The sequence below is a fragment of the Microcaecilia unicolor genome, chromosome 3 (assembly GCF_901765095.1).
Source record: "Microcaecilia unicolor chromosome 3, aMicUni1.1, whole genome shotgun sequence".
NCBI classification, from domain to species: domain Eukaryota; kingdom Metazoa; phylum Chordata; class Amphibia; order Gymnophiona; family Siphonopidae; genus Microcaecilia; species Microcaecilia unicolor.
In genome coordinates, this window is record NC_044033.1 from 40334515 (window position 1) to 40360336 (window position 25822).

Consider the following 25822-nt stretch of genomic DNA (forward strand, 5'->3'; position numbering starts at 1 on the left):
TTCTTCTCTGCTACCTTATAGAAATGGATTTCCATACCAGAGATTCTCAACTGAGTCTTTGGGACTCACCAAGACAGTCAGGTTTTCAGGATAGCCACAATGAATATGCATGAAATAGATTCCCATGCAGTGCAGACAGTATATGCAAATTGATCTCGTGTACATAACAGCACTTTTATAAAATTACCCAGGAAGTTACAACAGGGTAGTAGCTAGATGTGCATTTTGGTTGGGGGGGGGGGGGGGGCAAAGGTGGAAATACTTTTAAATCAAATAGTAGGAGGACATATATTTTTCACAGTTAAGCTCTGGAACTCGTTGCCAGAGGATGTGGTAACAGTGGTTAGCATATCTGAGTTTAAACAAGGTTTGGACAATTTCCTGGAGGAAAAGTCCATACTGTTATTGAGATAGACAGATAGACATGGGGGAAGCCACTACTTGTCCTGGGATTGGTAGCATGGAATGTTGCTACTATTTGGGTTTCTGCCAGGAACTTGTAACCTGTTTGGCCACTGTTGGAAGCAGGATACTGGGCTAGATGGACCATTGGTCTGACCCAGTATGTCTATTCTTATGTTCATTATGGATATCTTGAAAATCAGACTGACTTGGTGTGCCCTGAAGACTGGGTTGAGAACCCCTATTTGAGATTATACTGAACTATCTTAACATCCAGCCCAAAGTCTCATAAATTCAACCCCTGTAATATGCCCCAGTAGTCCTGGTCTAGTCAAGCAGGGCTATAACTAGAGTTGCAATTGTTAAGATGGATTCTATTGCTTTTAACCCCAGTTATTAGTAATAGGATATTAAGCTAGGCATTACCTGAGCACTTTTGATCAGTGTGGGAGCAAGTGCTTCACACTCACTTCTCCACACCACGAATTGCATTTTATGCAACAGCAACTTTACTTAACTTCTGCAACAGGCAGTTCAGATCCTTCTTGAAACAAATAGTCAATTTGTAATCCAGCTTGATATTAGATGCAAACTAATACCAACCTCTATGACAAAAGAACAAAAATCATCTCAGCTAGAGGGGATAGTAAGATCTGATAGTATGAACCACGCCAAAGTATGGAGTCCTCATAAAATACAGCCAAACAAAGGGGATATAATTGAAACAAGTGTTTATTTACTTGGATACTGAGGCCTGTAAACAGCACAGGGCCAGGAACACAGGGAAAATACCGTATTTTTCGGACTATAAGATGCACCGGACCATAAGACGCACCTAGGTTTTAGAGGAGGGAAATAAGAAATTTTTTTTTCCTTTTTCCCTCCTCTAAAACCTAGGTGCTCCGGTGCTTCTTGTCCAAATCCCTCCCTCCGAGTTCGGGATCGCCGATTCGCTGTCAGGGTTACCTCCTCCCCCTCCCCCCCGGCCCTGTCACCACTTCTCCCTACTCACGCGATCTTCCCTGGTGGTCTAGTGACGTCGGGGCAGGAAAGAGCCCCCTCTTTCCTGCCCAGCGTGCTGCTCTCCATTCTCCTGTATGCATTGCTGCCTGACGGTCTCGGCGAGATTCAAAATGGCCGCCGAGAATTGACGTCTCGGCGGCCATTTTGAATCTCGCCGAGACCATCAGGCTGCATACAGGAGGATGGAGAGCAGTGCGCTGGGCAGGAAAGAGGGGGCTCTTTCCTGCCCCGACGTCACTAGACCACGAGGGAAGATCGCGTGTCTAGGGAGAAGTGGTGACAGGGCTGGGGGGGGGGGGAGGAGGTAACCCTGACGGCGATCCTGAACTCGGAGGGCGGGCGGCCTGCCAGCCAGCCAAATCTACCTTCGGACTATAAGACGCACCCCCCCATTTTCCTCCCAAATTTTGGGGGAAAAAGTGCGTCTTATAGTCCGAAAAATACGGTACCTCTTGCAATTCAATAAGCAGTCTTTCTCAATTCTTCTCCAACTACTAGGGTCTGGCTCCAGCCAGACCTCAGAGCAAGGCTTGTCAGTTGCAAACAAATATGGGCTTACCTCAGCCAGGTCACAATTCAACTCCTTCTTCTCCGTTGCTCTTGAAGCTGAAGCCACTGTATCTGAGCCTCTCCTCTATGAACTGCCTGAAGACTTTTAGCTCCACTCCTGGCCTGAGCCCTGCCCCTCTGACTCAGGCTCAGCCTCTGCAGCTTAGCGTCAAATGCTGCCAAGTGGCTAAACTGAGTCAACTTTAGCCTCAACCTCGGCAGACTAATGCCATCTGCAGAAAGGAGGCTGAACTTCCTCAGTGAGGGAATGTTCCTTGTCCTTACACTACTCATGTCCTCGCATTGGATAAAGACAAATTTTTCTAGGACCTTAGAGAGAAAACACAGGTTAGAGACTGGATGTTAATGTACAGGGATGAGTGGATTGTGGGAGTTTTTTTTTTCCTGAATGGGTTTAACAATTGCTGACTTCCAACAGAGAGAAAATTGACCAGAGGAGAGGCTATTGTTTACTTCAGATAGTATTTGATGGTGGAGTTGGGGATCAAGCTGCTTAATCCAAGAAGGGAATGGATCTTGCTCACAATAGGTAGATCTAGTAACAGAAAGAGAGAATGAGTGTGTGCTGTCTGGAGTTGAAAAGAGGACCATGAAGTAGTACCAGGCAGGATTTGGGATTCAGAAGAGGGGGAGGTAGGTAGCTGAAGAGTAGCAGAAGACCGAGTGGAACTCAATAGGTTTTCTCCCAAATGCATTTGAATTTGCGAAGCTGTTTTTTTAAGTAAATGAAGGTCACTATGATTCCAGGCTTGTCTGCAACTTGATTGGGCAGGAATAGACACCTGGCAGGATCTATTTGTTGAAGAACAGAGGTGACAATAGTATGAAAGCAGTCAACCTGATTTTCAAGACTTAGGGTAGTAAAATTGGAAGGGAAAGTGAATAGGGATAGAGAAATGTATGTGGGGTTTATTTGATTTAGGCATTTGGACTTGCCTGAAGTTGATTTGAAGGGCATTGAGATATGGTACAGGGTACTGATGGAAAAGTGAAGAAGGAAATAATCTGACCAGGGCACAGGTGAAGTGAGAAGGATCTGAGTGTAAAGGAGGAGTTGAAAGGGAGAATGACAAGATCTAGGGTATGGCCCTTTTGATGTGTTGGGAAATTAATTTCTTTGAGTAGAGAGTTGGATCAAGGGAGAGCTTTTGATTTGGTGTTTTTAGATTTTAACAAAGCCTTTGACATAGATGACAAATAAATAAGCTGAGTGCCTTTGGTATGGGCCCTAAAGTGACTGACTGGATTAGGAACTGGTTGAGTTAAAGGCAACAGAGTATAGTGGTAAATGGAGCTCAGTCTGAGAAAAAAGGATGATTTTACTGGTGGTATACTGCAAGGTTTAACTCTTGGGCCAGTTCTTTTTAATATTTCTGAAAGTGAAGGGTTATCTGGTAATGTTTACCTCTTTGTGGATGATACTTAAATCTGTAGTAGGGTAGACACCACTGATGTTGTGGATAACATGAGGAAGGAGCAAGTGAAGCCTGAAGAATGGTCCATAATTTGGTAGCTAAGATTTAATGTTATAAAATGCAGGGTTATGCATTTGGGCTGCAAAAACCTGAGGGAATGGTACAATTTAGGGGTGAAGAACTTGTGTGCATGAAAGAGGAGAAGGACTTGGGTGGGATCCTATGTGATGATCTTAAGGTAGCCAAACAGGTAGAAAAGGCAACAGCAAAAGCTAGAAGGGTGCTTTGGTACATAGGGAGAGAAATGGCCAGTTGGAAAAAGGAGGTGATGATACCCTTATATAAGACTGGTGAGACCTCATATAGAATACTGTGTACAATTCTGGAGACCACACCTTCAAAAAGATATAAACAGGATGGAGTCGGTCCGAGGGGGACTACTAAAATGATCAGTGGTCTTTGTCATAAGTCCCGAAATTCCATAAATGCTGCTTAAAATTGCATGTGCAAATTTAGGCATGTACCCAATTTGTGTGTGCAATTTAATGGAATAAGTCAATTAGCACAGATAATTGGGTGCTATTAATCAATTATTGGCACTAATTATCCTTAATTGAAATTTATGCATGCATGGATTTGTGTATAAATTTTACAAGTGGCTCTAAAAAGGGGGTGTGGATATGGGAGGGTCAAGGGCGTTCCTAGAATTTATGCATGTTGTTACAGAATAAGGGAAAGGGAAATGGGACTTGATATACTGCCTTTCTGAGGTTTTTGCAACTACATTCAAAGTGGTTTTCAGGTACATATTTTGTACAAGGAACAATGGAGGTTAAGTGACTTGCCCAGAGTCACAAGGAGCTGCAGTGAGAATTGAACTCAGTTTCCCCAGGATCAAAGTCCACTGCACTAACCACTAGGCTACTCCTCTAAATTTGTGCCAAATTTAGACACAAGAATTTACACTAGGGTTTACTTACAACTAAAGTTAGGTGCCGACCCCAGTGCTAAGCATATTCTATAAATGGCGCCTAACCTTCAGCGTCGTTTATAGAATAGTGCTTAGCATGTTATGCTATTTATAGAATTTGGTCTGAAGCATGTGGAGACAAAGAGAGGGGAGAAAGGCAAGAGGGGGAAGATATGATAGAGTCATTTAAATACCTATGTGGCATAAATGCAAAGGAGGCAAGTCTCTTTCAACTGAAAGGACTCTCAGGAATAAGGGGTATAGGATGCAGGTGAAAGGGGACAGACTCAGAAATAACCTGAGGAAATACTTCTTCATGGAAAGGGTGATGAATTCATGGAACAGCTTCCCGGTGGAGGTGATGGAGACAAAAACTATATCTGAATTCAAGAAAACTTGAGACAAGTACATTGGATCTCTAAGGGAGTGAGAAGGAGAGTAGGTGGCATGGACGGGCAGACTGGATAGGTCATATGCCGCCCAATATTCAGACTGTGGGAGGTAGTTGAGCTGTCTCCCACAGTTCACGCAAACCTGGATATTCAATGCCAGGCTGTTACTGGGGATCATCACTGAATATCTGGTTTAACTTTGGCAGGTCCGACTTTAACCGACCAAGCTGATATTCAGCACTGGCTGGTTAAAGTCCTGTTCAGAAGGAATGGATCCTCAGGAGCTTAGCAGAGATTGGGTGGCAGAGCCGGTGGTGGGAGGCGGGGCTGGTGGTTGGGAGGCGGGGATAGTGCTGGGCAGACTTATACGGTCTGTGCCCTGAAGAGGACAGGTACAAATCAAGGTATACACAAAAAGTAGCACATATGAGTTTATCTTGTTGGGCAGACTGGATGGACCGTGCAGGTCTTTTTCTGCCGTCATCTACTATGTTACTTTTGTTACTATGTAAAGTCAAACCGGCCAAAGTTATTCTACCTATTGTGGTGGCCATATTGACTGAACAGCCTTTTTAAATTGGCGATGGCGGATAGTCAGTTATATCATGCAAAATAACCGGCTATCTTTATATTCAGCGCCAGATAGCCACCTAAGTGCCGTTTTAGTGGTCGTTTTCTTTTAAATATCGAGCGGATAGTCTTTATCTGTTTTAATTTTTCTCTGTTTCTATGGTATAGCAACATGGCTGCAAGAATTTCCATGTCTTGCCAGTTGAAGAGAGGATTGTTGTGGCTCTCTACTGCTCTTCTGCCTCTTTGTTAAGGCCAGCACTGGGAACCTGTTTAATACATGTGTTTATATGGCTACAACGGTTCTTGATACGGATCTCATGCATGGTGAAATCAACATCAGGAAGTGTTGATCCTATGACTATGTACTTTCCACCTTTTTGTGGTACTGGCCTTTAGAAAGAGGAGGAAGAACAATAAGATAGCTTAGCACAAAGTTGATTTGTCCAGGCTGCCTTGCATCCTTGTAGCAGGCCTAGTTACAGCTGGAACTAAAACAGTATGGTAGCAACACTTGTATATATGTATGGTTTTTTTTATTTTAATGGTTTCTTTTTCAGAAATGCGATGGTTAAAAATACAATTCAACAAAACTCAGAACAAAACTTGCTATGATTTTGCATAGAGGACTGAATGACAATTGCCTTTACAAAGGTTTCCGTGGAACCAATTTTTTATAAGCAAAAAAAAAAAGGTAAGTTTGAGACAACAGAATAAATTCAATTTAGTCATGGACATTACGCTTCTCTCTCTCTTTCTTTCTCTGCATTTGAAATAAGTATAAAGATATGTCATTTCATATAACGATGCAATTTGATGAAACTGGACAGGGTGGCACACTAAACTGTTTTAGAGAATCTTTTTTCTATTGCTGGAGATCTTTTTTCGCTGTTCTTTGATCCACTGCCGCTCAGGAGGAAAAGAAAGGATACACACTGAAACTGGTACCAACAAAAGTGAACTATCTGATGTTTTGCAGCAATAGCTATCTCAACATTTGTTGAACTTGCTTTATATAAAAAAAAAAGGATTGAGAGTTTTTGACGCCTGGAAAGGGTTTGATTTGTTGGCAGTCTTTTTTGTTGTAATGACTTAATTAAACAAGACAGCTTTTTTTTTTTTAAATGGATACTTAGGATTCTGCTTGGATAGTAGTATTGTTCTTCACTAAGCATTAACAGTGACAAGATTCACGATAATAGAGAAACAGAGAGCCTGATTGTAGAAAAAGATCATAAGGCCTTTAGAGTCTGTCATCCACATCAACTGCTCTATTCTATAACCCCTTCCTCTTCATGAGATCCTCTGTGCTCCTTTAATGCAAAAAGAATTACCCTAGTGATAAGAACAGTAGTTTTTGAAACAGGAAGGCAAGGGTTCATGTCCTACTTCTCCCGCTGATGCTCCTTCTGCCCTGTGGAAATCCTTCCCATATTACACCTATTCAGAATCCTCATTGCAATTCTTTAAATACCATTAAAAATAAACTACTTTACCATGGCCTTCTCTCCTGACTGAACTTGGTGGGCAGTCTATCCATTGCAGCGATCCTGTGTGGCAACTCCCCCTCCGTTTTCACTGTTTTGTTTTGTATAAGCACTCAACTAAAGTACCTTATAATGTGTTTTAGCCACAGTCCAGTCCATTTAAGCACATGGGATCAGATTCTATATATGACACAAAAAAAATTGCCCCCCCATGCTTAGGGGTAGTCTATAAACCTCATCTATAGTTAGGCTTGGTTTATAGAATTCATGTAGTGGCCGTCCAGTGACTAAAATTTAGGCACAGCCATTTACACCAACTAAAACCTGGTGTAAATACCACATCTTATTTAGGCATGGATCAGGCATATTCTGTAACAGTTCGGGTAATGTTCAGGAACACCCATGAGCTGCCCATGCCCTTCCTAGCCACACCCTGTTTAGTGATCCACACTTTAGAATTTACACAGACCACTTTACAGAATATACTTAGAAAGTTTTATTTATTTATTTATTTGCTGCACTTGTATCTCACATTTTCCCACCTATTTGCAGGCTCAATGTGGCTTACAAAATGTTATAGCAACATGTACACATTATAGGATAAGAATTTCAGAATATAGATACAGATGGGTACATAGAATATCATAGCAATCATATTAACAGAATAATAATTTTACAATTATTACAAATAAGAGTGTATAAGTAAATCATATTGGATTGGAAGTGAATTGAAAGATCAACATAACATAACATAATGATATCAGGACAAGATATAATTAATGCCAATTAGTGATGATAATTGCTTGTTATTGGCTGATTATCTGCGCTGATTAACTTATAAATAAGTTGCGCAAATTGAATATGCGTGCAGATTTATACGTGCAACTTTAGTCACCATTTATAGAATCTGGAGGATGTTGGATAAGCATATACTTCATTTACCAGCATGTTTAAGCTTCAGTCCCACCCCCTTTTTTTCATTGATTTCAATGACCAATGACTTCAGTTTGGAACACCGGCTATAAGAGCGTACTCCATTTACATGCAAGGATTTGTTTGGTCTCATTTGCAACATCACTACAATATCATTAGATGCACAGTCATTGAACTGGCCAACTCATCTTCTGTCCTTTCCCCTTGTATGCTGCTGCAGTTATTCAATCCCTCTGGTGTACCATGTGGCAGGTATACATCACAAAGCTGAAATCCAAAGAGGGAGGGTGAGGAACAGTAAGGAACACTCCCTGACTCTTCCCTACTTCCTAACACAAAATCCCACATTAGATGTTTAATGGGGCAGTTAACTGTTAATAAAGCATGTTAACTGCATTTTGAACTCTGCATTAAGAGCTTATTAAAGTGGCTTAGAAAATAGTGAAAAATGGGACTTGTGTTCAATAATGCATGTTAACTCAACTTAATGTATGTTAATGTGTATTAACACATTAATTTAGGTTAGTATATGACGCTACAAAATGTTAAGTCTTCTTTACATGGGAATTCCAATAGTAACTGATTTTAACTTTTTCTGAGTTGGTTTTGAAAAGGCAATTAAATAAATCTAAATTCATATTCATGCTATCTTGAATTCAGATACTGACCTTAATGCCACCATCCTTTCTGTGCGTTTGCTTAAGTTAATCTTCATGCCATCTCCTTTCACATTCCTCCTATGATGCCTTGTTCTGGAGTGTACTTCAAACCCAGCACCTTAATAATATTCTTTGTATAGTATCTTTATAGAAGTGGTGCCTACTTAATACAAAAAACTCAGAAGTGACATTTTCACATGAAGAACACAGCCTCATGACTTGCAGTTTATCTTTGGTCCTTAGATGTCACTCTGGGACCCTTTACAGATTGACGGTAAGCCCAATGCAGCCGCCGGCAGCAGTGGCATAGCTAAGTGGGGCCTGAGGGGGCCTGGGCCCCCTTAGATTTCAGTCGGGACCCCCCCTCCCGGCGAACCCGCTCCCACCACCGCCTACCTTCGGTTTTGCTGGCGGGGGACCCCAATCCCCGCCAGCCGACATCCTCTCCGACCATACTGCTGCAGTCAGACTCAGAAAAGTCTTTTTCCTTCAACAGTTGCATGCTGACGTCCTGCACGTGACATCAGCATGCAACTGTTGAAGGAAGAAGACTTTTCTGAGTCTGACTGCAGCAGAATGGTTGGAGAGGACGTGGCTGGCGGGGATTGGGGTCCCCCGCCAGCAAAACCGAAGGTAGGTGGCGGCGGGGGAGGGTTCGCGGCGGGAGGGGGCGGCAGAGAGGGGGGGCGGCAATTGCGGCGGGGGGGCGGCGCCGGGGGGGGGAGGGTAAAATGTGCCCCCTCCCCTCGAGCTCTGGACCTCCCTCCCATGGAAGTCTGGCTACGCCCCTGGCCGGCAGTAGTACCGCTCTGAGCGCGTGCCATTTCCGAGAGAAAAAGCAAACCCCCAGAAATGGTTTGTGTGGCAATAACCCAGTGGTAATCGAGCATCACTACGTGCTGCCTGGTTACTGTCAGGTTAATGTTGGAGCCCTTATCACCACTTCAATGGGTGGCAGTAAGGGATCCCTAGCGCATGGCCATTTCAATAAGAGTTCTCTTACCGCATGGCCATGTGTGCTGGGGGCTTTTTTATCTGCTGCGGTAAAAAGGGCCCTGGCGCGTGGGAAAAACAGCCCCTGCCTGTAGCATAGGGTCCTTTTTCCCATAGCTTGGTAAAAGGATCCCTATATTACTTAGCATGTCCATACTTTAATAATCAGTAGCAAATTATCTCCTAAGCTTATATATTAATCCTTACAGTCAAAAATATTTAAATATTTTTATATTGTTTTTGTAAGGACCTCAGTAGAGAGTTCAGACAGAATATATAGGTTTCATTAACCGTCTGTATGTTGTCTCAAAAATATTCAAATCACTTATCTCAACAAAATTGTAATCATCAGGGCCCTAGGCAGATGATTTGTTGAGGTAAGTGATTTGATTTGAATATTTTTGATAGAAGCATAATTTTAATGCTTGATAGTATTAAAGTATGGCCATGGTAAACAATAGACCAATGATGAATTGAGCAAGTCATAAGGCTGTGTTCCTCATATGAAAAAGTCACTACTGAGTATTTGTATTAAGTAGTTACCTCTTATATAAAGATTATTATTAAGGTGCAGGGTTTGAAGTACATTCTGTTTATACTCCCACCAGATAAGTTGATTGGACGTACAAGAATTGATTTATCGTAACCCTTGTTCTGGAGTTTCTTTGCCATTGATAGAATTCTTTCTCTTTGCATTAATGATATACGTTGGAGGTATAAATATATCCATCATATTTATGTTGTCTCTTTTCCTCCAGGGTGTACATTTTTGGATTTTTAATTCTGTCTCGTGTGTTTTATGATAAAGACTATTGATCATTTTAGTAGCCATCTATCAGGCTAGGTTATAGCCTTTTTTTATAAAGGTGCAATCTCTACAATTGTACTCAGTGATTAGAATGAGGTCTCAGCAGAGACATTGTGATGCTATATTACTCCATTCTTTTGCTGGCTATACCTCTTCATGTGCACCAAAACATCATTCTGGCTGTTACCATCTGCATATCTACCTGCTTGGCTACCTTAACATCCTTAGATGTTATCACTGTGAGATCCTATTCCTGTTCTATACACAGAAAAACGTCACCTCCTATACTGTATAGGTCCTTTGAGCTTTGAAGCCAAAATCCTTAGTCTTGCACTTTTTTAGTATTAAATCTTAACGCCAAAATCTAGATCATTCCCCAAGCTTTTTTAAATCTCTTCCAAAGATTTTATCCTTTTGCAGATTTTTATGTCAGCCACTAAAAGGTTAACCTTTCCTGATACCTTTTCTAGAATACCACTTACAGAAATATTGGAAAAGAACCAGACCAATGATAGATACATGTTGGAGAATAGTTAGAAGGATGGAACAGGACTTAGTTCAAGGTATGACCAGCTTGATGCTTAGGGAATGGAACATATTGACAGAGATCTAGATCTGACAAGAAAGAAAGCCAATCTAGGGTAATGAGGGGTGTCCACATGGACATTGAAATCCCTTAGCATAAGATTGTTTGAAAATGTAACTATAGAATCTGCCAGAGATCGAAGACATGTGTCCCTTGTTAGAGGGAATAGAGAAGTAGAAGATATAGAGGAACAGAAAGCAAGATCTTAACTACTAGAACCTCAGGATAAGAAAAATCAAGAGGCTTTTCAACAATTTTAAAAATGTCAGAGAAAATAATTGCCAAATACTCACCTTTTTAGGAGCTCTTATTAAAGAAAGAGCAGAATAACCCAGCGGCAAACAAATAGAAATATGATTCCTTACACCTCTTTAACCTAGTCTTAGTAAGACATAAATGTGAACACTAGAAGCAGTAATGAAATCCTGAAGCAAGGCAAATTTAGTTTGAAGGGATCTGTAGTTTAATACGCCTAAAGATCCAGTTGTCTTACCTGTAGCAGAAGGAAAATGAGTTCTGATTGTTCATAGATAACTAAGGGGTCCTTTTACAAAGGCGCGCTCAAAAATGGCTTGTGGTAGTGTAGGCGCTGGTTTTGGGTGCATGCCAATCCACTTTTCAGTGCGCCTGTGAAAAAGGCCTCTTTTTTGTTGAAAATGGACATGCGGCAAAATCAAAATTGCCGCGCGTCCATTTTGGCTCTAAGACCTTACCGCCAGCCATTGACCTAGCGGTAATGAATCCGGGCAGTAATGACCTATGCACATCAAATGCCACTTGGCGCACATCCGTTACACACGTCCAAAAATTAAAAAAATATTTTTCAGATGCATGAATGGACACCCCCCCAAAATGAAATTACCACAAGAGCCACGTTGTAGTCAGGCGGTAACTCCATTTTTGGTGCGTGTTGGGCATGCGTAGACGCTTATGCAGCATAGTAAAAGGGCCCCACATCTGGCAACGAGAATACGAGTGAGTAAGATGAACTGGCCGATCAGAAGACTGGAATTGGCAAAACCTCAACAGTCAGGAGCGAAGAACCGTGAAAACTGACAATGAAAGAGAAAATAAATAGCTAATGATGACAACCAATAAGATTTGCTTAATATTGTCATCTATCACAATTAAAGACCTAAAATATCACTCCTCAGAGTTCTCCCCAAGGAGCTTGCTAAAGGAGCCAGATCTGCTTCTGGAGTGCTCTCCGTCAGCTCACACCTGTGGTACACACCGCTTCAGCACAAACACCAGGGCTGGTTACATTGCAGTCATGTGAATGGGTGGGTCACACCACACAAAAGCACTAGAGGAACAGCACGGTACATACAGAGAGACAATCATACTCATGTGATTGGGTCATGCCACACAGGGACACCTGAGGATCTATTAGATTGTAAGCTCTTTGAGCAGGGACTGTCTTTCTTCTATGTTTGTGCAGCGCTGCGTACGCCTTGTAGCGCTATAGAAATGCTAAATAGTAGTAGTAGTAGTAGTAGTAGTAACAGCAGGGTATATACTGGGAGCCAATTCTGTTATGATATAAACAGCAAGGTCACATGCAAGCATAAAAAGGCTAGAAAGAAAGCCTTCCTTTCATTAATAACGCCTTGTTAACTTATTCTGCCTCCCTTCCTATAGCCTCCTTTTTGCATCTCATGTTCTTTTGATCCATTTTCTACTTTTTGCCTTCTCAAACCTTGTTTCTTCCACTTCCCGTTCACTATCTTCCACAAAATCAACAAGGCATTTGGGCTCTTGCAGCATGCAGGGATATCATGGTTGCCCACTGCCTGCATCTTATAATGTGTTGCAGTTCCCCCTCCTGCTTACACTGCATTTCTTCAATAACACAATCAGCAGCTGTGCTAGCTATATACTTTTACAATTTTCTTGGACCCTATAATCTTTCATCCTGTCCTCTGCTTATTCCTATCTTTCTCAGTCTCTCCTATTTTGGCTTGTGCCCTTCACTCTTCCCTTCAGCTTTGTCTTTCTTATTATATTCTTCTTCCTTCCCTTCCTCCCTTTTTCTGCATTTTCCCAGTTATCTTCTGCTTTCTTCTTTCTTCCATTTTCCCAGCTTGCTTTCCTCCTACCTTCCTTCTTATTGCATTATCCTTCACCTGCAATTCTTATTTACCCTCATTCCTTCTTATACTCTTCTGCCATTTCTCCCTTTTACTTTCTTCCTGCCAGGTATTGCTTTCTTTCTCTTTCTTGTTTTCCATTTTCCATTTAAGTACATAAGTAATGCCACACTGGGAAAAGACCAAGGGACGTGTGTAACTGATGTACGCCAAGTGGCATTTGATGTGCATAGGTCATTACTGCCCGGATTCTTTACCGCTAGGTCAATGGCTGGCGGTAAGGTCTTAGAGCCAAAATGGACGCGCGGCATCCTGTCCACGACAGGGGCCAATCCAGGCCAAGGGCACCTGGCGAGCTTCCCAAACGTACAAACATTCTATACATGTTAGTCCTGGAATTGTGGATTTTTACCAAGTCCATTTAGTAGTGGTTTATGGACTTGTTCTTTAGGAAACCGTCTAACCCCTTTTTAATCTCTGCTAAGCTAACTGCCTTCACCACGTTTTCCGGCAACGAATTCCAGAATTTAATTATTTGTCATTTTTATATTTTCCTTGAACCCACTTCATTATGATTTTCCCATTCTGTTTGTCATTAGGATTTAAAATTTAGGGGCCCTTTCATTAAGGAAATGGGCTTACCCCTAGTTTCAATATAGCACATCTAGAGATCCACGCCAAAATCTAGCAGTATTCTATAACAACATATGTAACTTAATTGGCTTAACCAGTGTTTATAACAGCACTTAACAAGCAACAATGAGCACTAATTGTCAATAATTAGAATTTACGCGCATAACTCGCTAAGCATATTCTGTAATAAACTGCACCTAAATTCTAATGTGTTCGGTTTAAAATGGGTGTGGCTGTGGGTGGGAAATGGGTGTTCCACAATTTAAGGGGTCCTTTTACAAAGGTGCGCTGAAAAATGGCTTGCGGTAGTATAGGCACTGGTTTTGTGCGCACACCGATCTGTTTTTTAGCGTGCCTGTAAAAAAGGTCTTTTTTAAATTTTTGACGAAAATGGACGTGTGGCAAAATGAAAATTGCTACATGTCCATTTTGGGTCTGAGATCTTACCGCCAGTCTTTGACCTAGTTTTTTAAGGACACACTTGGTAACCGGGCATTAATGGCCTACATGCGCCAAATGCCACTTGGTGTGCTTAAAAAGAAAAAATATTTTTCAGACGCGCATATCAGAAGCACCAAAAATGAAAATACCGCAAGATACAAGCGGTAGTCAAGTGGTAACTCCATTTTGGCATGTGTTGGGCATGTGTAGATGCTTATACGGCTTAGTAAAAGGGCCCCTCAATGCGCAGTTATAGAATATGGCCATTGCAAGGAAATCTATGTGCAGGGATTTTGGCCACGTTTTTGTTGTCCTAAATGGACGCACATTTTTTAAACACTAGGATTTCTGCCTCAGCATATTTTATATATGACACCAAAACCTAGGCACCGCTTATAGAATACACTTAGGCGGAAATCTTTACTGCGTGGATTTTTTAGGCGCCGTATATAGAAATCTGTTCCTTAGCATGTTATAATGTGGGATTTTCCAAGAAACTAAACCCATTTCTAATGTGACCCTAAAATAGTTTTTTTTTCTTTTTCCATCAGTGCACAACAAGACCTACAAAAATATTAATGCGAGAGCACTTACGCTTCCTATTTAGGAGGTGCTAAGTGATGCCATATTCTCAGCATTATCCAGTTAGCACATGCTAATGTGAATGCACTAGTTGGATAATGCTTCCATGCCCACTTCCCACTCATTATATGTCCCTCCCAAAAATGACAAAAAATAACACTCGATTAACACGCACTGACAGGTAAATTATACACGCAAATCTGGTTGTATTCTGATTTTCATTCGCCACTTAATTGGCTTAATAAGCCAATTAGCACCAATAATTGTCACTTAAAAAACAATTATTCACACTAATTGGCTTTAATTAGAATTTACACGCACAACTTGTGTGGTAAGCCTTTTTTTATCACATTAAACACACATCAGCGCTTTATGCTGTTTAGTAAAAGGGTCCCTAACTGGGTGTCAGACTACCAATTAGTATGTTTTTGTAAGAAGGTTGCTTGCAAGACTAGTTCTTAGAAGTAAAATAATAATATCTATCTATCTCACTGCTCATCTTATAGAATTAATATTTGAGTTACAGAGCAACAAGCTTTTTCTGCACACTCTGGAGAAATGTTAAAAACAGAAAAAAAAAAACCCTTAAGGAAAGAAAAAAATATGGAAAGGGAGTCAAAATCTTCAACAGATGCGTGTGCCCTGAATAGAACAGATTTATGCACTGGAAAAGGTTGAATGAGTCAGTCTCTGTCCCCTAGCTGATTTAGCATTTTCCAGTGCATAAATTCCCTGTATGCAAGAGATATTCACTGGTCAAAAAGATTTGACTCAGCTGAGTGCAAAGAAAAAAGAGGGCATCTGAGAAAATTTTACTGCTGGTGAATTATTCAGGGTCAGTCCTGTATATCACTGAACTATGAAACAGCTGAAAAGCCTGCAAGCAGAGAACTGGCTGAGCAAGGCAGTGTGAAGAGCGGTATCTTGACTCTCATTTAAGGATTTTTTTTTTAATAACATACCTTGTATTATCTTTGTGCTCAAGTCTTTCTGTTTTGGGATCCAGCAGCAAAACTGCCTTTCACTAAGCCTCAACAATTTCAGTCTATTCATAATCCAGCAAATCTTCACTTGTCAAAAAGAAAACTCAAGATAATCACTATCTGAAGAGCTATGAATGATAGCAAAAGGCTGGCTGCTGCAACATTTTAAAGGAAATAGCCATCATATAGCCAGTTGTAACTGGTATATGTATACTGTCAACTTTCTGTGTGTGCAATAACAGGCAAATCAGAGGGAAGAACAACACAAAATGTCATCAGATAATTACAGTGTATGAGACCACAGATGGAATAACCAGGCAGATTCAGGAATCATAGGAAGCAAATATTTTATTCATGACTCAACACGTCCCGTGTTTCGGCTACTGCTTGCAACAGGGGTAAGCGGAAATAATACATCAATTTGGAGAATCTTTCTGATTGACAACAAATCAGGAAAACAAGCAAAGATTTCCTTGCATAGCTTACAAGCAAAGCAACGGCGATTCACCAGTGTCACTAGTATAGATCTAAAACCAATATAAAAACAGCATCCACAAGTTGTTACATAAAAAAATATACTGTGCATGGAAAGCATATGAATTATTATATTTAAATACATAAAAATTATGCATAAACAAACAAAAGAACAACTAATATACATAATCCCCCAAATTCTATACAAGAACATAAGAATGGTCCATCTAGCCCAGTATCCTGCTTTCTCAGTGGCCAATACAGGTCACAAGTACCTGGCAGAAACCCAATTAGTAGCAACATTTCATGCTACCAATCCTAGGGCAAGCAATGACTTCCCCCATGTCCATCTCAATGACAAACTATGGACTTTTACTCCAGGAACTTATCCAAACCATTTTAAACCCAGATACGCTAACCGCTGCTACCACATCCTCTGGCAACGAGATCCAGAGCACAACTATTCTTTGAGTCAAAAATATTTCCTCCTGTTTGATTTAAAAGTATTTCTATGCAAATTTATTGAGTGTCTCCTAGTCTTTGTACATTTTGAAAGAGTGAAAAATCGATTAACCTCTACCCACTCCATAACACTCAGGATTTGTAGACCTCAATCATATCCCCCTCAGCCATCTCTTTTCCAATCAGTAAGTTAGTATAAAAAACATCAAGACAACAAAATGTCTGAACCATAAAGCCACATCCACTCATTCATGGAAAAAATGATACTGAAATCAACACACAAGGCTTTTACTTTAATAAAAAATTGTGTCTTTACTGGAATGCCAAGTTAAAACTTTTGAATGCTCATTAAATTTACAAAAAATATTTTTTATGTAAGTATTTGAAAACAAACAAAAAAGGCGACAGTCTCTTTACTATGATAGAATAATAGTAAAAAAGGTAGACTAATAGAAAACATAAACATATGAAATAATTTATTGGTGTGAATCAAAAAACAAACCCGACATGGCCACGTTTCGCCCTCAGGCTGCGTCAGGGGTCAAAACTAAGAAATAAAAATGTAGATATCAAATCATCAAACATAATTCATATATATCAACTTTCATGTTGTTTGTTATTTATTTGAAATTATTTTGAAAATATAATGACACATATACATCCTTCAAGGTGCACTACCAATGTTTCTTTTAGTTTCCACTTTTACAATACATCAGTTTTACTATTGTCACGTTTCTCATTCACCACACATTGCACCAATCAGACGCTCATTTTTCCCCCCTTCTTCTAGACCAACACCCACTTTTATATTAGACCACGTTTATCCTGCACCTCGGAACATTTGCTTGCAGGAGGGTAATCCTGTACTCCGGAGCATCAGCGTGCAACCAACTATTGTTTAACAGGTCAGTGTTTGTTTTCATCCTTTGTTTCGGAAACATGCCACCATTCAATTTACTATATACACAGTGCTTTCATGATTCTCATTCTTTCGGTTCTCCTCCTTTTCAAGTTGTGTTTTACCCCACATACAGGTATTAGTCGTTTCTTTTAAACGCGTATATTTGCATTCCAATGGTGATGCACTTTGAGGAGCATAATCGAACGCGAACGCCCATTTGTAAAAACGTCCATCTCCGAGAACGGGTCCGTGAAGGGGCGGGCTGAACTGTATTTTCGAAAAAAATGGACGTCCATCTTTTTTTTCGAAAATACATTGGATTAGGGCGTTTTTTGAGCTGGGCGTTTTTGTTTTTTAGCGATAATCGAAACCGAAGCGTCCCAGCTCAAAAACGACCAAATTCAAGGCATTTGGTTGTGGGAGGGGCCAGCATTTGTAGTGCACTGGTCCCCCTGAGATGCCTCTATGCCAGCCTCAAATATCATACCTAGCTCCATGACAGTAGTATGCAGGTCCCCAGAGCAATTTTACTTTAGTTGGTGCTGCGCGGGACCCATGCAGAGAGGAAAAATCGGAAGAAAAAAAACCAAGCAAGCAAGTGCAGTCAGGGACGTCCAAATTAAAAGATAGTAAAAGGGGGAATTGAACCAGCAACCTTTTGATTACAAGCTCAGTGCTCTAGCCAGTGCACCACTGATTAGATGTCATTCCCTTTCCATTAAGTCTCTCCAAGTTTCTGTCAGCCAATCACAGCTCATTTAGCTGACATCTGTGTCAGCTAAACAGCGGTGATTGGCTGACAGAAACTTGGAGGGACTTAATGGAAAGGGAAGGATGTCTAATCAGTGGTGCACTGGCTACAGCACTGAGCTTATAATCAGAAGGTTGTTGGTTTGATTCCCCCTTTTACTATCCTGGTAATTTAGATGTCCCTGACTGCACTTGCTTGTTTTTTTTTTTCTTCCGATTTTTCCTCTCTGCATGGGTCCCGCACAGCACTAACTAAACTAAAATTACTTCGGGGACCTGCATACTGCTGTCATGGAGCTGGGGATGACATTTGAGGCTGGCTTACAAGTTGGGAAAAAAGTGTTTAACATTCGTTTTTTTTTTTGGTGGGAGAGGGTTAGTGACTACTGGGGGAGTCAGGGGAGGTCATCCCCGGTTCCCTCCGGTGGTCATCTGGTCATTTAGGGCACTTTTTTGGGACCTGTTCGTGAAAAAAACGGGTCCAACAAAAGTGACCTAAATTCTCTCTGAAAACGCCTTTCTTTTTTCCATTATCGGCCGAGCACGCACATCTCTGCTCAGCCGATAACCACGCCTCAGTCCCGCCTTCACCACGCCTCCGACACCCCCCCCGTCAACTTTATGCGTTCCCGCGACGGAGTGCAGTTGGAAACGCCCAAAATTGGCTTTTGATTATACCGATTTGGGCACCCACAAGAGAAAGACGTCCATCTCCCGATTTAGGTCGTAATTTGGGTGTTTTTCTCTTTCGAAAATAAGCCTCTATTCCTCATAAGTCTTTAAGGAGACGTTGCTGTCTTCTATACACTTTTTCTATGACTTGCCCAGAATAACAAGACACAGATAATATATGGGTGTAAACTATAGCTATACTACATTCATATGCGTTGATATAACCTTCCAGTTATAATTTCCATTCATACGTTTTTTTTCTGTACATTTTGTGACCATTTTTTCTGATTAAAAATTTTCAAAGTCGTGGTTTGTCTGTATAAATATATGCATAAGTAGCATTGTCGTTACACCAACACACTGCTAGATAAAAAGAAAACTATTCAATAATTATATTGCATCTATACATACATACATACACTTTTTCCACTCATTTTTTCATCTCTCTTAATATACGTGCTGTATTTTCATATAGTCATATTATCATAAAACCACTTACAAAAATGCGATCAGATGACTCATCAATAACATAATGTATATTAAAAAATGTTATGTTGATACGAAACCTTTTTTTTTTGTTTTCTTTTTATTATTTTTTAATTTTAATTTTTATCTTTCACTTAGTTATATCTCTTCGTATCTTTTGATCATTCTATTCACTTTTTTATTTATAATTTTTTCATAATAATTTTTTCATTTTTTTATTATTTCATTTAGTTCTTCTTTCTATCTTTGTCCATTTATACAACTTTTTTGGCACATATATTGTAATATCCTTTACTTAATTATACAATTTTTTCATATATTTGCGAGTGCTGTGAAACTATTTTGTTTACTTTTACTTAATTACATAATTCATTCCTTATTTCTACGTGTGTTGTGAATTTTTTATTTTATTTTTATTGTTATTGTTATTTTTATTTTTCATATTTTTCCTTTTCTATTTTTTATGTTTAATGTCTTATTTTTTGTTACCTGACAACATTTATTATTGTACATGTATTATGACCAAGTACACTGTTTTTACTCATTTACTTATGGTTTATTTAAAACTCTTTTCCAGTTCATATTTATTATTGTACACATATGTTATAACCAAGTACATCGTTCCTGTGTATCTATATATGATTTATTTCCAATATATTTGATTACTTTATGTGTCTTTAATTGAATTCTCTTATTATAGTATTCAAATTTATTACTGTACTCACATGTTATAACCAAGTACATTGTATCTATGTATTTGTGTATGATTTTATTATTCTTTTATTTGATGACTTTATGTGTTTCTAAATGATATTCACTTATTATAGTATACTTTTTTCATTATGAATGTTTGTATTTTTATTGTAGACTCCTGATGCAGGCCTAGCGGCCAAAACACAATGTTTGTGTCGAGTCTTTTCACTCAATAAACGTTTGATCTTAAGTACGCATCTTTCCAGTCTTTGGCATCCGTGGTCAAACTCCTACTTTTGTTGTCTTATCTCTGAACCCTCCAATACCACCAAAAAGCTACTGTACCCAACTGTATACCACTACAATAGCCCTTATGGCTGCAGGTGCCACCTATATGTGAGTGCAGTAGGTTTTTGGATGGCTCACATTTTCCACCTCAAGTGTAACAGAGTGGGACATGGGCCTGTGTTCCCTTCTCCACTAGGCTATTGTAAGGATCCGCTTGCTGCTCTAATAGGACTAGCCATAACATCTGAAGTTGTCATATAAGCTGATATATACTGTTTTTTTCACATCTTTGAGGGTGGGAGGGGGGGGGTCAGTGAACACTGATGGAGTAAGGGGGAACATCCCTTAATCCATCCAGTGGTGATTTAGGCCATCTTTTTGTGACAGTAGTCATAATTGAAACAGGTCTAATCCAAACCATCTAATTTTAGCCCGGACATTTTTGTTTTGTTCCATTATGGCAGAAAAACATCCAAGTTTTCGGTACACCCAACTTTCGCTCACAATACGCCCCCTTGTGATTTGGACGCACTGAATACAAACTGCATGGAAAACTGTCTTAAAAACGTGTTTGAAAATAGTGATTTAGATGATTTGGCAAACAAAACATCCATCTGCTGGTCTGTGATGCTTTGGTCGTTTTTCTGTTTTGAAAATGAACCTCATAGTAACATTGTAAATGATGACAGATAAAAATCTGAACTGTCCATTCAGTCTGTCCAAAAGGCATACTCATTATCAATTCATGATTAAGCGTTGTTATAACTTTTAGATCTTGCTATAGTACCAAGATAGTCTTGACCACCTAAGCATCTGATTTTAGGAAATCAATCAGTCTAGGCTTTAAGTTTTTATTGATGCAATTTGATAAGTCAAGTGCCTTTAACCTCATTGTTCATGAGTTGCCTTTAAGTCTGTTGAACCAATTCAGACTGTGTGGGAAGGTTCACCAATGGTTGTCGGCTTCCTAAAATCTAGATCATATCAGGTGAAGTTGTCAGGTTTTCTCCTGACTGTGGGGTGTCACAACGGTCACCACTATCTCCAATCCTGTTCAATTTTATGATGGCTCCGTTAGGTGAAAGACTGGAGAAAGCAGGGTTCTGCACTTTCATTTATGCAGTTGATGTCACAATCTAGTCTTCCTGAAACGGGTCCTAAGATTAGGCTTGATCTTGATTTGCTGGAATTCTGGGCTTCCAAATTTAAATTAAATAGAGATAAGACTAAATTTTCTTGTGGTAACCAACCCCTTCAACCATACTGCATATAATAATTTTACCATTGACAATGCGTCCTACACCCTAGACTCTACGCTTAAGTTACTGGGTTAGCCTCAGATTTTCTCAGTAGTGAAAAAATCCTTTGGAAGCTGAGGAGAATTAGATCATATTTCTTGCCTTACATCTTTAGACTGCTAGTTCAGTCCTTGGTTTTAACTCAGTTTGATTACTACAATTCCATCTATGCTGGATGTAAGGAGGGTGTCCTAAAATAGTTACAAATGGCTTGTCCTCGAGGAATTGCATTTTCATAGAGACACTCCATTATTATGTGTTTTTGTCTTTCAAATATTATATGGCATGACACCGGATTATATACATCCCTTAATAACTATTCCCCTATGTAATATAACCTCTAGCGCTGAGGACACAGTCCCTGCTTGACAGAGCTTACAATCTAATTAGGACAGACAAAACGGGAAAAACAAGCGATAAGGGAATATTAAAGTGAGGTTGATAAAATAAGGGTTCTGAACAAGTGAATAAGGGTTAGGAGTTAAAAGTAGCATCAAAAAGATGGGCTTTTAGCTTAGATTTGAAGACAGCCAGAGATGGAGCTTGATGTACCGGCTCAGGAAGTGTATCCCAGGCATATGGTGCAGCAAGATAGAAGGAACGGAGTCTGGAGTTAGCAGTGGAGGGGAAGGGTGCAGATAAGAGAGATTTACCCAGTGAATGGAGTTCCCGGGGAGGAATGTAGGGAGAGATGAGAGTGGAGAGGTACTGAGGAGCTGCAGAGTGAATGCACTTACAGGTCAATAAGAGGAGTTTGAACTGTATGCAGAAACAGATAGGAAGCCAGTGAAGTGACTTGAGGAGAGAGCTAATATGAGCATAACAACACTGGTGGAACATTTATTTTATTTAACACAATTATACCCCACATTTTCTCACTAGTTGCAGGCTCAATGTGGCTTACACAATAACATGGGTAGGCTACAGATCAGTATAATATCATTAAACAATGTCATAGTAAAAAATTAATCGTAAACGTATCGTCTAAAACAACAAAGGTAATAAAAGGTAATGGAAAAACATTAGGGTCCATAAATTTTGCTGAACAGGTAAGAAATAAACTAAGTAACGTCTGGATGGTACGCCTTCTTGAACAGGTTGGAGCAGAATATTAGTTGTGCAGCACAATTTTGAACAGATAGAAGAGGCGAGAGATGGCTAAGTGGGAGACCTGTGAGAAGCAAGTTGTAATAGGCTAAGCGAGAGGTGATAAGAGTGTGGATGAGGGTTCTGGTAGTGTGCTCAGAAAGGAAAGGGCAAATTTTGGTGATATTATAGAGAAAGAAACGACAGGTTTTAGCAGTCTGTTGAATATGTGCAGAGAAGGAGAGGGAGGAGTCGAAGATGACCCCAAGGTTACGAGCTGATGAGTCAGGAAAGATGAGAGTGTTATCCACAGAAATAGAGACTGGGGAAGGAGGAGAGGTTGGTTTAGGGGGAAAGATAAGAAGCTCAGTCTTGGTCATGTTTAGTTTCAGATGGCACTGAGACATCCAGGTAGCAATGCCAGACAGGCAGGCTGATACTTTGGCCTGGATTTTGGCTGAGATTTCTGGTGTGGAGAGGTAGATCTGGGAGTCATCAGCGTAAAGATGATACTGAAAACCATGGGATGAGATCAGAGTACCAAGGGAAGAAGTATAGATGGAGAAAAGAAGAGGTCCCAGGACAGATCCCTGAGGTTAATGCTAATTTAATTAATGAAAAGACCTAGGGGCCAATGCTCAAAGCAGGGCTCTAAAGCCCATAACGCAAACCCCATACTGCAACAACAGCGTAGAAAAGTAGCTAAGCAATGCTCAAAGGCAATGATATGCAAATAATATGGATGATTAATTTGGGTGAACAAACTGAAAGCAAGGTGAGGAATGTGCCTGGTACATGCACATAAGGGTTTTGTGGAAAGCTTGGCTCTAATGCGCACATCCAGACAAAACCAGAAGTGCGAGCACATTGGTGCTGTTGTTCTGCATTTTTAAACATGAACCTTTCAAAAATTGTTTGCACTTAAAAATTGTTGAAATAACATAGTAACATAGTAGATGACGGCAGAAAAAGACCTGCACGGTCCATCCAGTCTGCCCAACAAGATAACTCCTATGTGCTACTTTTTGTGCATACCCTACTTTGATTTGTACCTGTGCTCTTCATGGCACAAACCGTATAAGTCTGCCCAGCACTATCCCTGCCTCCCAACCACCAGCCCCGCCTCCCAACCACCGGCTCTGGCACAGACCGTATAAGTCTGTCCAGCACTATCCCTGCCTCCCACCACCGGCTCTGGCACAAACCGTATAAGTCTGCCCAGCACTATCCCTGCCTCCCAACCACCAGTCCTGCTTCCCACCACCGGCTGTGGCACAGACCGTATAAATCTGCCCAGCAATATCCCCGCCTCCCAACCACCAGCCCTGCCTCCCGATCTTGACTAAGCTCATGAGGATCCATTCCTTCTGCACAGGATTCCTTTATGCTTATCCCACGCATGTTTGAATTCCGTTACCGTTTTCATTTCCACCACCTCCTGCGGGAGGGCATTCCAAGCATCCACTACTTTCTCCGTGAAAAAAATACTTCCTGACATTTTTCTTGAGTCTGCCCCCCTTCAATCTCTTTTCATGTCCTCTCGTTCCAACACCTTCCTATCTCTGGAAAAGGTTCGTTTGCGGATTAATACCTTTCAAATAATTGAACGTCTGTATCATATCACCCCTGTTTCTCCTTTCCTCCAGAGTATACATGTTTAGTTCAGCAAGTCTCTCCTCATATGGCTTGTAACGCAAATCCCATACCATTCTTGTAGCTTTTCTTTGCACCGCTTCAATTCTTTTTACATCCTTAACAAGATACGACCTCCAAAACTGAACACAAACTCCAGGTGGGGCCTCACCAACGACTTATACAGGGGCATCAACACCCCCTTTCTTCTGCTGGTCACCCCTCTCTCTATACAGCCTAACAACCTTCTAGCTACTGCCACCACCTTGTCACACTGTTTCGTCGCCTTCAAATCCTCAGATGCTATCACCCCAAGATCCCTCTCTCCGTCCGTACCTATCAGACTCTCACCGCCTAACACAATCGTCTCCCGTGGATTCCTATTCCCTAAGTGCATCACTTTGCATTTCTTTGCATTGAATTTTAATTGCCAAACCTTAGACCATTCTTCTAGCTTCCTCAGATCCTTTTTCATGTTTTCCACACCCTCCCGAGTGTCCACTCTGTTACAGATCTTAGTATCATCCGCAAATAGGCAAACTTTACCTTCTAACTCTTTGGCAGTGTCACTCACAAATATATTGAACAGAATCGGCCCCAGCACCGATCCCTGAGGCACTCCACTACTCACCTTTCCCTCCTCCGAGCGAATTCCATTTACCATCATCTCATATTTAAGAGCAGAAAAACAGAAACCAATGTGTGCTTCCACTTCTGGTTTTGATCAGACTCACACACACGCTTCTTTCTCACTATCAGTGCTTAGAGTAAGAAATCAACAAGAAATCTTCTCTTGAAAATCTTCAATGCTATCCCTGACCTGGCGTTAAATTTTTGGCATTATAGGCCGTCATTTCCTTCTGTGCATTACAGTGCTTTCATTTGTGCACTGGGAAGGAATACTTAGTAGGCTCTAAGCGCATGCAGCCCATGCCCAAATCAGACTATGGCTAGGCTAGCACACCCCCTGGCGGTAATTTCAGATTTGGTGCACACCCATAACATCTGGATGAATAATTTATTTCCTCCCACACACACCATTTCCGGCAGTAATTGGCAGTTGGCGCGTGCCAACTGGGCACCACAAGTGTATTGCGTGAGTCCTTACCGCAAGATCAATGGGTGGTGTTAAGGGCTCAGGCCAGTTTTCGATGTGCACTGGTTTCAGTTTTACCACATGCCCTTTTCCCATCACATTAAAAAAAAAACAACTTTTTTTGCAGACACGGTAAAAACTGGCCTGGCATGCGCCTAATACACGCGTCTATACTGCCGCAGGCCACTTTTTTTCTGCGGCTTAGTAAAAGGGCTCCTTAGTGACCTCACTAACATCCATTTAAATACAATTTGCAGCCATCTTTTGCACATACCTTAACACTGGCACTCAACAGGAGGCGGGTAAGTGCTCTCATACGACTAGTCCTAGGGAAAGCTCCCCCATGTCCTTCTCAATAACAAATAGACTATGGACTTTTCCTCCACAAACTTGTCCAAACCTTTTTTTTTAAACTCAGATACACTAACCACTGTTACCACATCCTCT